We start from the raw sequence: 17,278 nt of genomic DNA, 5'->3' as shown, positions 1-17,278 counted from the left end.
ACACACACACACACACACACACACTTGAGGGCAAAGCAGCAGATGGTGTCCATGGGTGGAAGTAGCACTGTAAATGAACTAAAATGAATCATTCCTTCTACTCTCTTCTCTTGTCCAGAATGCATTAGAGATGTGTGTAGATGACCCCACCCTGTCAGCCAGACACATGACAATGAATGTACTGTAGAAACATGCCCAACCCAGCCTAAGCAGTAAGGGGATTCCCCAGTGTGTGTGTGTAGGACTCCACACATCACAGCTGAGGTAGCATCAGCAGCAGGTGTTAACAGCTTTAGAAGACAACTGCTGCTGTAAACAGTCCAAAGCACTCATCTTCATAAAACATTTTGGATTCTGCCCTTTTCCCATGCTGCTAAATCATAATTGTTTTACTATTGTGACAAAGTTGAATCAGGATAAAAATGGTATGTTATTTTCCAGAGACTGTGGGAAAGTAATCCATGAAACCCAGACGTTCGTTCTTCTCTCTGCTGGTGCAGAATGAGTTTAGAGGAAAACAAGGCTAATGAGCCAAGACACCCATATGAGCCAAGACACCCATAAGGTGAGACAGATAGGGCTCTGGTTAAAAGTAGTGCACTAGATCCGAAATAGGGTGCCATTTCGGACGCAACCAGGAATGCACTGGGGCGCAGTAGTGGAAAAAGTACCCAATTGTCATATTTGAGTAAAAGTAAAGATAACTTAATAGAAAATGACACTAGTACTAGTCGCCCAGTAAAATACTACTCAAGTCTAAAATTATTTGGTTTTGAATATACTTAAGTATCAAAAGTAAATGTAATTGCTGAAATATACGTATAACTCATGCTTCGTTTGTAAATTATGTCTGTGTGTTTTGCAAATCCGCCAGATCAGAGGCAGTAGGGACGATTAGGGATGTTCTCTTGATAAGTGTGTAAATTTGACAATTTTCCTGTCCTGCTAAGCATTCAAAATGTAATGAGTACTTTTGGGTGTCAGGGAAAATGTATGGAGTAAAAAGTACATTATTTTCTTTAGGAATGTAGAAGTAATATTTGTCTAACATATAAAAGTACAGATACCGCAAAAAAAAACTACCTAAGTAGTACTTGAAATAATCTTTTACATTTAGTACTTTACACCACTGCTGGCAAGGATAAGGCTCCAGATATTAATGTTTCTAAAACAACTGTGACGGAAGGTATGTGCCGTTTTTATTTATTTATTTAAGATGTGATGCATCTTTCTTAGCCGTCTAAACAAACACTGATCAGCACAATGGAATGTTATAAGGCCTACCTAACCATGTTGAAAATGTTCAAGATTAATGTTCAGTATGACATGTATACTCAAAACATTTACCAATATCCTCTTTTGTATACTTAAAGTAAAAGGCTAAGTTATGAATATGGGTTTATCATGCAGATAATGCTTTGTCTGAGCAGGATCCATGCTGGTCTCTTCATATCTTTTCACTACCATGGGGAGAGAGGGAGACAAGGGTCATGGTGGTTATGGTGACAGGACCTCGTCAATATTAGCTCAAGTCTATTTCTGCTCCCCCATTTTTTTTAAATTATAAAAAGGTCCAATGCAGCAGTTTTTTTAAATCTCAAGATCAAATTATTTCTGGGTAACAATTAAGTACCTTACTAATAAAAAAAAGTCAAAAAGAAGGTTTGGAACTCTTTCTTATTGGTCTATTAACATATTTACCACCTGGTGATGTCACCAGGCATGCCAACATTCCCTCCCACCAGAACAGCCTGAAATTTCAGGTGGCATTCTCAAACAGCTCTTACTCCTAATTATCATAATTTTTACATTTCAATGTCATCTTGGTAAACAACTCAACTGTATATTTGGCCTTGTATTTTAGGTTATTGTCCTGTTGAAAGGTGAATTTTTCTCCCAGTGTCTGTTGGAAAGCAGGCTGAACCAGGTTTCCTCTAGGATGTCACCTGTGCTTAGCTATATTCTGTTTATTTTTATCTCCCTCCAAAAAACTCCTTAGTCCTGGCCGATGACAAGCATACCCACAATATGATGCAGCCAATTCCATGCTTGAAAATATGAAGAGTGGGTCTCAGTGCTGTGTTGTAGTTTCTCCAAACATAACTGTATTCAGGACAAAAAGTTAATTTCTTTGCCCTATTATTTGCAGTTTTACTTTAGTGCCTTATTGCAAACAGGATGCAAGTTTTGGAATATTTGTATTCTGTACAGGCTTCCTTCTTTTCACTCAATCATTTAGGTTAGTATTGTGGAGCAACTACAATGTTGCTGTTCCATCCGATCACTTTAACTCTCTAACTGGTTTAAAGTCACCATTGGCCTCATGGTGAAATCCCTGAGCGGTTTCCTTCCTCTCCGGCAACAGAGATAGGAAGGACACCTGTGTCTTTGTGGTGACTGGGTGTATTGATACACCATCCAAAGTGTAAACAACTTCACCATGCTCCAAGGGATATTTAATGTCTGCTTTTGTTTATACCCATCTTCCAATAGGTGCCCTTCTTTGCAAGGTATAGAAAAATCTCCAATGTCTTTGTGGTTGAATCAGTGTTTGAAATTCACTGCTCGACTGAGGGACCTTACAGATAATTGTATGTGTGAGGTACAGAGATGAGATAGTCAATCAAAAATCATGTTAAACACTATTATTGCACACAGAGTGAGCCCATTTAACTTAGTGACTTGTTACGCTAATTTTTACTCCTGAACTTGTTTAGGCTTGCTATAACAAAGGGATGGAATACTTATTGCCTCAAGACATTTCATCTGTTCATTTATTTGTAAAAAAATATGTACAAACATAATTCCACTTTTACATGATGGGATATTGCGTGTAGGCCATTGGCACAATCTCAATTTAATAAATTTTAAATTCAGGCTGTAGTGTGGAAAAAGTTTAGGGATGTGAATACTTTCTGAAGGTACTGTATATAAAACACAGGAAAATGTTGAACTGCACTGGGCCTTTAACAACATAGGACCTTAACAGGACAGGAAGCAGGTGGGTTATCAGGTCCACTTCTTTATGGTATTTTCCTTGTGTGTACGATCAGAGCTCAAATCTAAAAAAAGAATGTGAGAGACTGAACAGACTGGAACGGGACCACCATTGCTCACAGCTACTAAGCATAAACAGGGGAGGGAGGAGATAATGCATGTTTATTGTGATTGTGGCTAGGGTTGTGACTGTCATCACATTTTGTCAGCCGGTGATTGTCAAGAAAATAACTGCCTGTCTCACGGTAATTGACCGTTAATTAACACATTTAGCATCTCCTAGCGTCCATGCATAGCCAACAAGCCACTGATGCAGACCTTAAGAACATCTTCATTTTAAAAAGTATAATAAATCCATGTAATAAAGCCAACACCTTCACAATAAATCCATTATTTATTTTGACAGGTCTAAAGAAACACGATATGAAGAAAATGTAGTCTATTTCAGAAAAACAGGATAGCATACACTGAATTGTCCTTATGTTAGGCCCTGATCTGGCTATGCCATATGGCTGTGGGCTACACTAATTAATTTAGCAGACAAGATTTGCTTGGAATTCCATAGCATTATTTTATAGTATGAAGAAACCGAAATAAAAAACTATGAGGGAGTGCGCACATATGGCCTGTGCCCTTGGGCTGATAATTATATTTATAATTCCCTTCTCCTGGCTGCGTGCTCCGAAGCACCTTTCACTCACGTCTCTCCGTCCCTTGATCGGGTCTTTCTCACAGGCTACAAGTGAAGATAAAAACGTCAGGGACGCAACGGATTTAGAATGGACCACTATTATGCACCTGTTCCAAAACAGGGGCAATATATACAGTGGGGCAAAAAAGTATTTAGTCAGCCACCAATTGTGCAAGTTCTCCCACTTAAAAAGATGAGGCCTGTAATTTTCATCATAGGTACACTTCAACTATGGACAGACAAAATGAGGCTCCTCTGTCCTCCACTCGTTACCTGTATTAATGGCACCTGTTTGAACTTGTTATCAGTATAAAAGACACCTGTCCACAACCTGAAAACGGTCACACTCAAAACTCCACTATGGCCAAGACCAAAGAGCTGTCAAAGGACAACAGAAACAAGATTGTAGACCTGCACCAGGCTGGGAAGACTGAATCAGCAATAGGTAAGCAGCTTGGTTTGAAGAAATCAACTGTGGGAGCAATTATTAGGAAATGGAAGACATACAAGACCACTGATAATCTCCCTCGATCTGGGGCTCTATGCAAGATCTCACCCCATGGGGTCAAAATGATCACAAGAACAGTGAGCAAAAATCCCAGAACCACACGGGGGGACCTAGTGAATGACCTGCAGAGAGCTTGGACCAAAGTAACAAAGCCTACCATCAGTAACACACTACGCCGCCAGGGACTTAAATCCTGCAGTGCCAGACGTGTCCCCCTGCTTAAGCCAGTACATGTCCAGGCCCGTCTGAAGTTTGCTAGAGAGCATTTGGATGATCCAGAAAAAGATTGGGAGAATGTCATATGGTCAGATGAACCCAAAATATAACTTTTTGGTAAAAACTCAACTCGTCGTGTTTGGAGGACAAAGAATGCTGAGTTGCATCCAAAGAACACCATACTTACTGTGAAGCATTTGGGTGGAAACATCATGCTTTGGGGCTGTTTTTCTGCAAAGAGACCAGGACGACTGATCCGTGTAAAGGAAAGAATGAATGGGGCCATGTATTGTGAGATTTTGAGTGAAAACCTCCTTCCATCAGCAAGGAAGACAGAACGTGGCTGGGTCTTTCAGCATGACAATGATCCCAAACACACCGCCCGGGCAACGAAGCAGTGGCTTCGTAAGAAGCATTTCAAGGTCCTGGAGTGGCTTAGCCAGTCTCCAGATCTCAACCCCATAGAAAATCTTTGGAGGGAGTTGAAAGTCCGTGTGCCCAGCAACAGCCCCAAAACATCACTGCACTAGAGGAGATCTGCATGGAGGAATGGGCCAAAATACCAGCAACAGTGTGTGAAAACCTTGTGAAGACTTACAGAAAACATTTGACCTCTGTCATTGCCAACAAAGGGTATATAACAAAGTATTGAGATAAGTATTTGGTCAATAACAAAAGTTTATTTTCCACCATATTTTGCAAATAAATTCATTAAAAATCCTACAATGTGATTTTCTGGATTTTTCTCATTGTCTGTCATAGTTGAAGTGTACCTATGATGAAAATTACAGGCCTCTCATCTTTTTAAGTGGGAGAACTTGCACAATTGGTGGCTGACTCAATACATTTTTGCCCCACTGTACATGTCATCTACGCACTTACATAGCGAATGGAATACGCTTTTCCCATGGTTCATTTTCATGACAGTCAGGTAGGCTATACTCCTGTTGTAAAGAGAAGCAATGTGCATTATATTAGGAAAGTTGAGAAATAAATGTAGTAGGCCTAGCCTATAGAAAGTTTTTAAGAGGCAATCACTCTGTTCTCATGCAATTGCATAGCCTATAGAAATGTTGCACAACATGAGCTCATGTGCTCCCATTAAGTTTTGGTTAGATTTGACACATTTGCATTGATGTCAGAGTGAGTAGAGGGACAACACATTCCTGAGTACCACAGTAAGAAAGTTTGGTAGGATACTAATGACCATCAGCAGCATCAGAGCTTGAAGATGCCTTATTACCGAGACTAAACATTCAGTGTGGCAGTAATATGGTTACCGTAAAAGCCCTAACTGTGGCTAAATAAGGCAATCAGGAACAGGGTCTTGTTTTTTCCTTTACATCTTTAGATGACTAAAAACACCCTGCTACGTACAGTTGAAGTCAGAAGTTTACATACACCTTAGCCAAATACATTTAAACTCAGTTTCACAATTCATGACATTTAATCCTAGTAAAAATTCCCTGTTTTAGGTCAGTTAAGGATCACCACTTTACTTTAAGAATGTAAAATGTTAGAATAATAGTAGAGAGAATAATTTATTTCAGCTTGTATTTCTTTCATCACATTCCCAGTGGGTCAGAAGTTTACATACACTCAATTACTATTTGGTAGCATTGCCTTTAAATTGTTTAACTTGGATCAAATGTTTTGTGTAGCCTTCCACAAGCTTCCCACAATAAGTTGGGTGAATTTTGGCCCATTCCTCCTGACAGAGCTGGTGTAACTGAGTCAGGTTTGCTCGCAAATGCTTTTTCAGTTCCGCCCACAAATATTCTATAGAATTGAGGTCAGGGTTTTGTGATGGCCACTCCAATACCTTGACTTTGTTGTCCATTTTGCCACAACTTTGGAAGTATGCTTGGGGTGATTGTCCATTTGAAAGACCCATTTAACTTCCTGACTGATGTCTTGAGATGTTGTGTCAATATATCCACATAATTGTCCTCCATCATGATGCCATCTATTTTGTGAAGTGCACCAGTCCCTCCTGCAGCAAAGCACCCCCACAACATGATGCTGCCACCCCCATGCTTCACAGTTAGGATGGTGTTCTTCGGCTTGCAAGCCTCCCCCTTCTTCCTCCAAACATAACGATGGTCATTATGGCCAGACAAACAAAAATTGAACTGTCTGGCCATAATGACCATCGTTATGTTTGGAGGAAGAAGGGGGAGGCTTGCAAGCCGAAGAACACCATCCCAACAGTGAAGCACGGGGGTGGCAGCATCATGTTGTGGGGGTGCTTTGTTGCAGGAGGGACTGGTGCTCTTCACAAAATAGATGGCATCATGAGGAAGAAAAATTGTGTGGATATATTGAAGCAACATCTCAAGACATCAGTCAGGAAGTTAAAGCTTGGTCACAAATGGGTCTTCCAAATGGACAGTGACCCCAAGCATACTTCCAAAGTTGTGGCAAAATGGCTCAAGAACAACGAAGTCAAGGTATTGGAGTGGCCATCACAAAGTCCTGGCCTCAATACTATAGAATATTTGTCGGCAGAACTGAAAAAAAGTGTGTGCGAGCAAGGAGGCCTACATCCTGACTCAGTTACACAAGCTCTGTCAGGAGGAATTTAAAGGCAATGCTACCAAATACTAATTGAGTGTAATGTAAACTTCTGACCCACTGGGAATGTAATGAAATAAATACAAGATGAAATAAATTATTCTCTCTACTATTATTCTGACATTTCACATTCTTTAAATAAAGTGGTGATCCTAACTGACCTAAAACAGGGATTAAATGTCAGGAATTGTGAAAACTAAATTGAAATGTATTTGGCTAAACTGTATGTAAATTTCCCACTTCAACTGTATGTATCAAGGCAACATCTAGACATTATCAATTTTAGGTATTTATTGTGTAGGTGCAATCCTACAAATTGCCAGGTTGGCTGCCACCGCCGACACGACCGTGATACCCAGTATGAAGAACCCTACTGGTCACCGGCTTTGGACTCGTCATGCAGCCACGCAAAACGGTCTTAAGTGGCAACAAATCTGCCCAATAAGCTAAATCACTTTCCATACACCCAATCCTTGACACACCCACACTCCGATCACCATATTGGGCTGCAGCCAACCATACTCAGGAATCACACCTGTGTGGAAGCACCTGCTTTCAGCATACTTTGAATCCCTCATTTACTCAAATGTTTCCTTTATTTTTGCAAGTTACTGTACCTTTTGAGATCTACAGTCCAGATACTTCTCTATAGAGCCAACCAACAGCACAATTCTATTTCTCCTCCTTTCCCTGGGAATTATTGTAGAGGTGTCTACTTCCATGTCTGACGCTGGCTTGACAAGCTGCAATCCCACACAGCTGCATCGTTGCCTAAACCTTGTGCTCTCCCACAAATCTACCAGGATGTGGATGCAGGGGTCCTGTGATTCAATTTGCTGAGTCGAAAATGAGATGAGTTGAAGTAAAAGCACAACATTCCCCATTAGTAGCTAGCTTTAAAAATCAGCAGACTTGGGTAATCATTATGGTTTGCAGAGGCTGGTGGGAGGAGTTATAGGAAAACAGGCTAATTGAAATAGCTGGAATGGAATTAATGGAAGAGTCAAACATGTGGTGTCCAAATATGGTATAAATAACAAAACCAGCTCCGCACTAATTCAGGGTTGGGTAAATTACTTACTAAATTAAATCAGTTACGATTACTAGTTACCTGTTCAAAATTATAAATCAGTAACGTGACTTTTGGATTACCCAAACTCAGTAACTAATCGGATTACCTTCCCTTAAAGGCCCAGTGCAGTCCAAAACGTGTTTTTTCCCTGTGTTTCATAAAGTATATATTTACACACTGAGGAAGGAATACTATGAGGAAATTGTGAAAATTATGATAATGCGATAAGAGCCATTGGAAAACACCGCCTGAAATTTCAGCCTGTTTAGGTGGAATGGAGTTTGGCCTGCCTGGTGAATTGGTTAATAGACCAATAAGATTTTCCAAACCTCTGCCAATAACAGCTACTTTTTTTATATTGTTTTACTCAAACCAATCCCAGACAGCCCTAGCAAAATTCTTGTCGTGACGTGACTATCATTGTGATGACTGTTATTCATTGAATAATTACATACTATGTTTAATTATTACACTATTAAATTAGTCATGTAACAATTAACTTATTAGGAATTTAGGGCACCACGGGAAAAGTTTATTTAACGAGTTAGTCTCCAGAATTAACCAAATGGACAGCCCCTCTGATGGGGCTATGGGAAATACTGCCCCCTTCTGGATGAATTGTGTGCCCAAAGTAAACTAAAAAAAAACTGTCAAAAATTGCTAATATATGCATATAATATTATGCATATATAATAATATTATTGAATAGAAAACACTCTAAAGCTTCTAAAACCGTTCGAATTATGTCTGTATGTAAAGCAGAACTCACAGGGCAGCCATTCTCCCAAACTCTCTCTCCCTCCTTAGAAAATTCCTCCAACTTTGACGTCATCGCCCCCACCCTTGCCAACCAGCTATGGCTCTGGGAACAGTTTCTATTTCTTCAACGCGCTCCCGTCTTACAGTGAGACGTGCAACGGAGAAAATAGCACGAGCTTTGACTGCTTGGTGGGCCAAATACTGAGGTGTCACGAGTTTTCAGGAGCGCGCTCTGGAAAAACGGACGTTTTTTTCCAAACTGGTTGAAGTGAGTTCGTTACGTTTGATTTAAATCGCCAATTGTTTTGTACGTTAAAAACATCCTAAAGCTTGATTCTGCATTTAGTTTGACCAGTTTAGTCGACATATATGTAAATTTGAAGTTTTGATGCGCAATTTGTGTGATCAGAAGTCCTTTTTGGGGTAATTCACCTGAAGATGTTAGCTTTTGCTAATACAAAGACACACCAACTGCAACCAAACATTATATTAGGTAAGTATAACTCCTTCCACGGCATTCTTATCGAAGACCATCAAAGGTAAGGGAATATTTATGTTATAAAATTGTATTTTTGTCGAATCCAACATAGTAGAGAAATAATGCTAATGGCTGAGCGCCATCTCAGATTATTGAATAGTGAACGAATTCTGTAACGTTAAAAATAAATGTAACACAGCGTTTGCATTAAGAAGAAGTGTATCTTTCTAAATATATGTAGAACATGTATATTTAGTCAAAGTTTATGATGTTTATTGCTGTTTTCTGGCGTTAGATGCTGGAGGTATTTATAATTTCTCCGGTCATTTCTGCTGCATTTTTTGAACATGGCTCAATGTAAATGGACATTTATGGATATAAATTGCATATTATTGAAAAAAACATAAATGTACTGTGTAACATGTGCTATTACTGTCATCTGATGAAGATTTTCAAAAGGTTAGTGAATTATTTTTCTTTTAATCCTGTGTTTGTGATTGTGCTATTTTGCATAGCCATGTGGCTACATATTGTATGTTTCCCTAGTGGTGGTTTAACATAAATATGTGCTATGTTTTCGCTGTAAAACATTTTAAAATTCTGACATGCTGGGTAGATGAACAAGGTGTTTATCTTTCATTTAAGCTATTGGACTTGTTAATGTGTGGAGGTTAAATATTTTTAAGAATATTTTTGCTTTCCCTGCGCCACCGTTGTGGGCTGAAGGGGGGGTGGTTCCCAGTTGGGAACCCGTAGCCCCATCAGGTTTTAAGACAACAATAAATCCCTAGCGGACAAACACAATGACACTTGTTACACAAGATGGAGATTTAAAGAGAGCAAGAGAGAAAGACAAGCAACACTTTGATATATTTGTAAACAACGCTTAGTTTAGCACTAATACCTTGCCCCGAACTGCCGTTCCTTTGGGTTAATGATGTATTTACACGTTGAAGGTCTTCCTGGTGTATCTCTGTTGGGCCCTCTGATGGCCTTGTCTTTCATTCTCAGGTGTAAGTCTCTGATTGTCCACAAGAGGGCACAATGTCTTTAGTTGTCTGTGTACTTGCACTCGTTCTGGAAGAGGGGTCTCCAGAGGACAGCTAATCAGCCATGTCGATGATCCCAGAGTGGTGATGGAAGCAGTGGAGGACACGATGATTCGAGGAGAATAACTAGATGGTCCTACTTAAATTCAGCTTCTTAGATACTGCTACTCAACCGTAGCATTGATTGTTAAGAGGTTCTTGTCTTCTTCAACCTCGTGTTGCGTTTTGGGGGTCACATCTATCTTAGCCCACGCTGCAGCCCATTTTAGTCTGATATGTTAATTCTCAACTCAAATGCTTTTATACCCTCGGGTAAAAAGTGGGCATTTACATCAGGCTGACAAGCTCTCTGGGTTACCTGGTGCGTGGCTAGTTACGAAGTAAGGTATCAATTTATTAGTGAACTAAAACACAATCGTATCATCACAAAAACACTCTCTTTATCCTGGATATTTTCCACACAACGTAAAGTATATAAACATGATATACACCGTATGAAAACTCACGTAAATTCTCATTATAACATCTTCATGCACCTTTTAATGACATCACAAAATAGACATATTTTCCATATCTCATCATTCCCAATATTCAAATGTTGAAATATATTGTCCCAGTGTCCATGGTTTGATGATGTAGTTTAGGGCGGAAAACTTCATAAGACACAAAGACATTCCAGTCACCCAAACTAGGCCCCTAAAGGAATGTCTGCTACCTATGGTTTATGATCAACATGCGATGTCATAAACCCCGCCCCCCCCACATCCATCCCTCTTCCCCCTCTGCAGGAGAGAGAGCTCTGTAGAGCTGATCCATTATAACCTGATCTTCTGGATCCTCACAAGAGAGTCTTAACAACAATAAGGTCATTATAACACAGAAGAAGACAAAAAGGATCCATCAAACACATTTGGTGTGTCATCAACGACTTGTGGTCAGACTCACTCAGGTGGAACAAATTTAAACGTCATTGAGAATACCTTTTCTGAATTTAAAAGTAATCTAAGAAGTAATTTAGTTTTTCAAAAGCATCTGTTGACAATATTTGTTATGGTAACTTGCTTTGCACATTTTGGGGAATATTCAGAGGTGGAAACTTTCCGTGGGAATTAACGGGAATATTATTCAAATTAATACCATTTATGTTTTTGCCTTGGATATATTTACCATATTAAATATTAAAGATGAAAATTAAAGTGAAGGGTAATATGAAAATCATATGGCGCACGACAAATGAAAGACAAGGAGTTAATAAGGATCAAAACTAATTTAAAAAAATCTATGGTCTATAGATGATGCCTGCGTGTCTATAATATAATTGTGCATAAGTACTACTTTTCTTCCTGACAGTCACAAGAAAGAACGGGTGGTTGTGGTACTTAACTCTTTCCCAGCCAGTGATGGAGCTAAAAATCAAATGTCCTATAGCCTAGTCTAACTACAGAGCATGGAACATGGTTAGAGGTCAGTGGAGTACTGAGTAGGTGACTACTGACAAAAACACAGCCTGCAAATGTGTAAACACATCTCCCATAATTAGAGAGGGAGTAGAAGACTAAAATATAATGCCCATTAATAGTTATGAATGTACACACATGCTGGATATTTCTATAGATTGGAGATTGCCTCCAGCCTCCAGTATTTATGCTGCAGTAGTTTGTCGGGGGGAATAGGGTCAGTTTGTTATATCTGGAGTACTTCTCCTGTCCTATCCGGTGTCCTGTGTGAATTTAAGTATGCTCTCTCTAATTCTCTCTTTCTTTCTCTCAGAGGACCTGAGCCCTAGGACCATGCCTCAGGACTACCTGACATGATGACTCCTTTCTGTTCCCAGTCCACCTGGCCGTGCTGCTGCTGCTCCAGTTTCAACTGTTCTGCCTGTGATTATTATTATTTGACCATGCTGGTCATTTATGAACATTTGAACATCTTGGCCATGTTCTGTTATAATCTCCACCCGGCACAGCCAGAAGAGGACTGGCCACCCCACATAGCCTGGTTCCTCTCTAGGTTTCTTCCTAGGTTTAGGCCTTTCTTGGGAGTTTTTCCTAGCCACCGTGCTTCTACACCTGAATTGCTTGCTGTTTGGGGTTTTAGGCTGGGTTTCTGTACAGCACTTTGAGATATCAGCTGATGTACGAAGGGCTATATAAATAAATTTGATTTGGATTTGATATAGAGCAACCAAATGCTTTGCACATTTTAGACTGAAGTCTGTGGGCACTATGCTTATAGTTCTGGATCGCTTCTCTCCGTCCAGTAACATATTTTGTATTGTGTAAGAAAGATAGTCCTGAATACTAGGGATGCACTGACATGACATTTTTGGCCGATACCCAATATTCAAAATTTTAGCGGCCTTTTAAGCATTCTAGTACAGTTAAATAGTGAACACACAGCGGTCTAAGGCACAGCATCTCAGTGCAAGAGGCGTCACTACAGTCCCTGGTTTGAATCCAGGCTGTCTCACATCCGGCCGTGATTGGGAGTCCCATAGGGCAGTGCACAATTGGTCCAGCGCCGTCCGGGTCTGGCAGTCATTGTAAATAAGAAGTTGTTCTTAAATTAGTTGCCTCGATAAGTCACACACACGTTATTTTGATGGCATTTACGTGTCCCCATTACCAGTAAAACATAATCAAAATATTTTTCACTTAATTGCTGTGCCGTTACATTGTTAATTTGTTCAGTCATTTAATTCTCAACCAGGATTTCCTTATACATGTCAAGCAATGAAGTTTCAGCTGTCTGTCCATGGCCTACTCTTCCTCTGTGCGCACTGTCACTGTGTCCGTTTCCATCTTGTCCAGCTGTGTGTTTTTTTTATTTTACCTTTAACTAGGCAAGTCAGTTAAGAACAAATTCTTATTTTCAATGACAGCCTAGGAACAGTGGGTTAACTGCCTGTTCAGGGGCAGAACGACAGATTTGTACCTTGTCAGCTCGGGTTTTGAACTTGCAACCTTCCGGTTACTAGTCCAACGCTCTAACCACTAGGCTACCCTGCCGTGTCCAGCTGTGTATGTAACATTTCATGTAAACCCTGTTTCTTGTCTGCGTAAAAGTAGCAGTCCTTGCACCGAGCATGGTGGCGACACTGTCGAGAGAATGCCACAAATCGCTTGTTCACAGCCTCAAGAACTTTTGTAAATTTAACTCCACGGTCTGTATTGGCAGTTTTGTTGAGCAGCCATTTCAATGCCATGACAGAGGGTTTCACGCCTGCTGCAGACGCAGTTGATAAGCTTATTTTGCAAGTTTTTTGAATGGCGCTAAGAGTTTTTCATGTTGCCAAGTTTCAAACATTCAGCAGCAGTATGAAAACCAGCACATTCTTGTGCATGCAATACGGCTTTCCTCCATATGAAATCCTCATCAACCCAAATGCCAGGTCGCAATTGTAAATGAAAACTTGTTCTCAACTTGCCTACCTGGTTAAATAAAGGTGAAATAAATAAAAATCGACCCACTGTGAGGTCAGACTCAGCATGCTCATGGGGCTGACATCGCTGGTCCAAATGTCAGTAGTGAAGCTAATAGCAGTGATGCTCATATATGTACGTTTCAACAATACTGTAACTCCAGTAGGGCAACATCGGAAAAATAATGTGTACTGGGGCTCGACCAGTCGGCGAAAGCCAACGTCATCCACAACAGAGGACGGTTGATTGTCAAGGGCAATAAATTCCATTATCTTGGCATTAACGGGTTTTGCCTTTGAGTTGTATCGCTGAAATGTTCTTACTTTCAAATGACTGCTCGACTTTAACTAGTTGTTGGAAGTGTGCGCTTAGTATTTTTCAGTTTTTGTTCTGTGTAGCTCTGTGTTTTCGTGGCGTCATTACGTCATCTACCTACGTTATATAGGTATGCACGTCAGCTTTGACATGGGTTTTGCATATCGGCGTTAAGCTAGATATAGGGCCGATGCCGATGTTGGCATTTTTAGCTAATATCGGACGATTCTGATATGCTCACCGATATATCATGCATCCCTACTGATGACTCTTAATTGGTGGCAGGTAGCTGGCCAATGGTCACTGGTTTGAATCCCCATGCCGACGAGGTGAGAAATCTGTTCCCTTGATGTGCCCTTGAGCAAGGCACTTAACCCTAACTGCTCCTGTAATCTACTAAAATATAAATGTAATAGTATGACAACTGTAGAGTCAGTGGCACAACACATCAGTAGGAGTTTGCAAGATAGCCCAACCAGATCTGGGACCAGACACAAAAAAAATGTACTTCCTGAGGGAAGAAAGTAATAACTACAAGATGATAAAACAACCATACACAACTAACTCTTACAACTGACCCTTATCCCCAACCCAACAAAACATACAGTACTCTGGATGAGTATGAAATGTATTCAATCTTAATTTTTCCATTGCTAATAATGTTATTGGCCACTATCAACACAACAGCAGACATCCATTAGCTAAAGGGAAAGTTGGAGGAAGAGGAGAGTGATGCTGGTAGTGCCACTGCTGCACTGCAGATATACAGTACATGACCTCATTATTGTTGATCCATGAAGGCTTGAAGCTGCAATATGTAACTTGTTTGGTATTTTTTCCCCATCTTTTAGTTTCAGCGTTGTACACCAGCTTCAAACAGCTGAAAATACAATATTTTTGGTTATTGAAAATACAATTCACAGCGGTTTAGATGGTACAATGATTCTCTACTTTACTTGCTTGTTTTGTCAAACTGAAATTTGGTGCACTATTAGAATTTTAGCAGCCAGGAAATGGCAGAGCGATTTCTGCATAGTGCACCTTGAAATAACTATCTGTATGATAAAAAAAAGTTGTGTTTTTCAACCCTGGTCCTACAGGTGTGTGCAGGCTTATGTGCAAGCTCATATCAACTGATTCAGCTAATGGTATTGTTTGTCAGGTGTTTGTGCTGCCGGTCTTGAACCAAACCCTGAAAATACACATAGTATCCCTACAGGACCATCAGAAACATGTCGAGGGGTGTATACACTAGAAACCAAACCGATGAGGACTACCTCAACTCAAATTTTCTGTTAAGTTACAGTTTGCACTAAAGCAGGTATTCCCAAACTGAGGTACAAGTAGGGTAAGCGCAATGTCGTTGGGGGTACGCCAAATAAAAATGTGATTCATATTTAAAAATATATATTTTCCAATGGGGCATTTGGTTGTTTTTTTCCTCCCCGAGTAGCCTCGTTTCACTGGCAAAAATTTAATTAATCCATCTAGTGTTCAGCGAAACAACAACATCAAATACAGGTAGCCTAGTCAAATAAGTAACATCCAATCACATTAACCATTACTCTCCACGGGAAACCTTCACTCTTGCGCAGACATTTAGAAACAAAACATGACAATTTGAAAGATAAGCCACGGGAGTTTTTTGAACGAGAATGAAGACGACTTTCGAGTAGTAAGACAAAAGCAACAGATACCATTAAGAAGGGGCTAGAAGTGTTGTATATGGTGAGCTACCTAGTGGCTAGACAGGCAAGCCCCATACTATTGTGGAGGACTTAATTATTCCTGCTGCAGCAGATATGGCTGGGACCATGCTGGGGGAAACGGCCAAAAAAACTATACAGACAATGCCTTCCTCAAACAACACTGTCCCATGACACATCAGTGACAAGGCAGGAGATGTTTTGAAACAATTACTGCTTCGCATACAAGCCAGTGAAGTCTATGCATTACAGCTGGATGAGTCAACAGATGTGGCGGGCCTGGCAAGGCTCCTGGTATATGTCTGTTACGTTTATGGGGGGTCAATTAAGGAAGACATCCTCTTCTGCAAACCACTGGAATCCAGGACAACAGGAGAGGATAAAGTACTGGATGGACAGCTTTGTGAAGTCAAAAGGAATCTGGTGGTTAAGTGTTGGTATCTGAACTGATGGCGCAAAAGCCATGGCAGGGAGACATAGTGGAGTGGTAATACGCCTGCAAACAGTTGCTCCTGATGCCACTTGGGGACACTGCAGTATCTACTGAGAGGCTCTTGCTGCCAAGCGAATGCCTGACAGCTTGAAAGATGTTTTGGATACTACAGGGAAAATGGTTAACTTTGTTAAAGCAAGGCCCCTGAACTCTCGTGTAACTTCTGCATTATGCAATGACATGGGCAGCGACCATGTAACGCTGTGACGCTGGTTATCAAGGGGAAAAGTATTGACATGTTTTTTAAATTGAGAGACGAGCCTAAAGTTCTTTACTGGCCATAATTTTCACTTGTCTGACCGCTTGCATGTGTAACCGTATAACTTTAAACTGTCCCTTGTCCATACCCAGGCTCGAACCAGGGCCCCTCTGCACACATCAACAACAGTCACCCACGAAGCATTGTTACCCATTGTTACAAAAGCCGTGGCTCTTGCAGAGCAAGGGGAACTACTACTTCAAGGTCTCAGAGCAAGTGACGTCATCGATTGAAACGCTATTTAGCTCGCACCACCGCTAACTAAGCTAGCTGTTTCACATCCGTCACACGTGATGATGAGTTTCTCACATGACTGGCCTACCTTAATGATCTGAATCTAGGATTACTGGGAATCTCCAGTAAGTAGCCTAGTGGTTAGAGCGTTGAACTAGTAACCGGAAGGTTGTGAGTTCAAACCCCCGAGCTGACAAGGTACAAATCTGTCGTTCTGCCCCTGAACAGGCAGTTAACCCACTGTTCCCAGGCCGTCATTGAAAATAAGAATGTGTTCTTAACTGACTTGCCTGGTGAAATAAAAAAAATAAAAAAATATATTCAATGTGCAGGACAGGCTTGAGGCTATGATTAAGAAGTTGGAGATCTTTTCTGTCTGCATTAACAAGGACAACACACAGGTCATTCTATGATTTTGTGTGTGCAAATTAACTCAAGCTTACAAACAATGTCAAATGTGATAGAGCGAAGCAGCTGAGTGAGATGGGTGCACAATTACGCAGGT

The sequence above is a fragment of the Oncorhynchus masou genome, chromosome 18 (genome assembly GCF_036934945.1).
Source record: "Oncorhynchus masou masou isolate Uvic2021 chromosome 18, UVic_Omas_1.1, whole genome shotgun sequence".
NCBI lineage: Eukaryota > Metazoa > Chordata > Actinopteri > Salmoniformes > Salmonidae > Oncorhynchus > Oncorhynchus masou.
The sequence above is the reverse complement of the archived record's forward strand: the minus strand, read 5'-3'. Positions refer to the sequence as shown.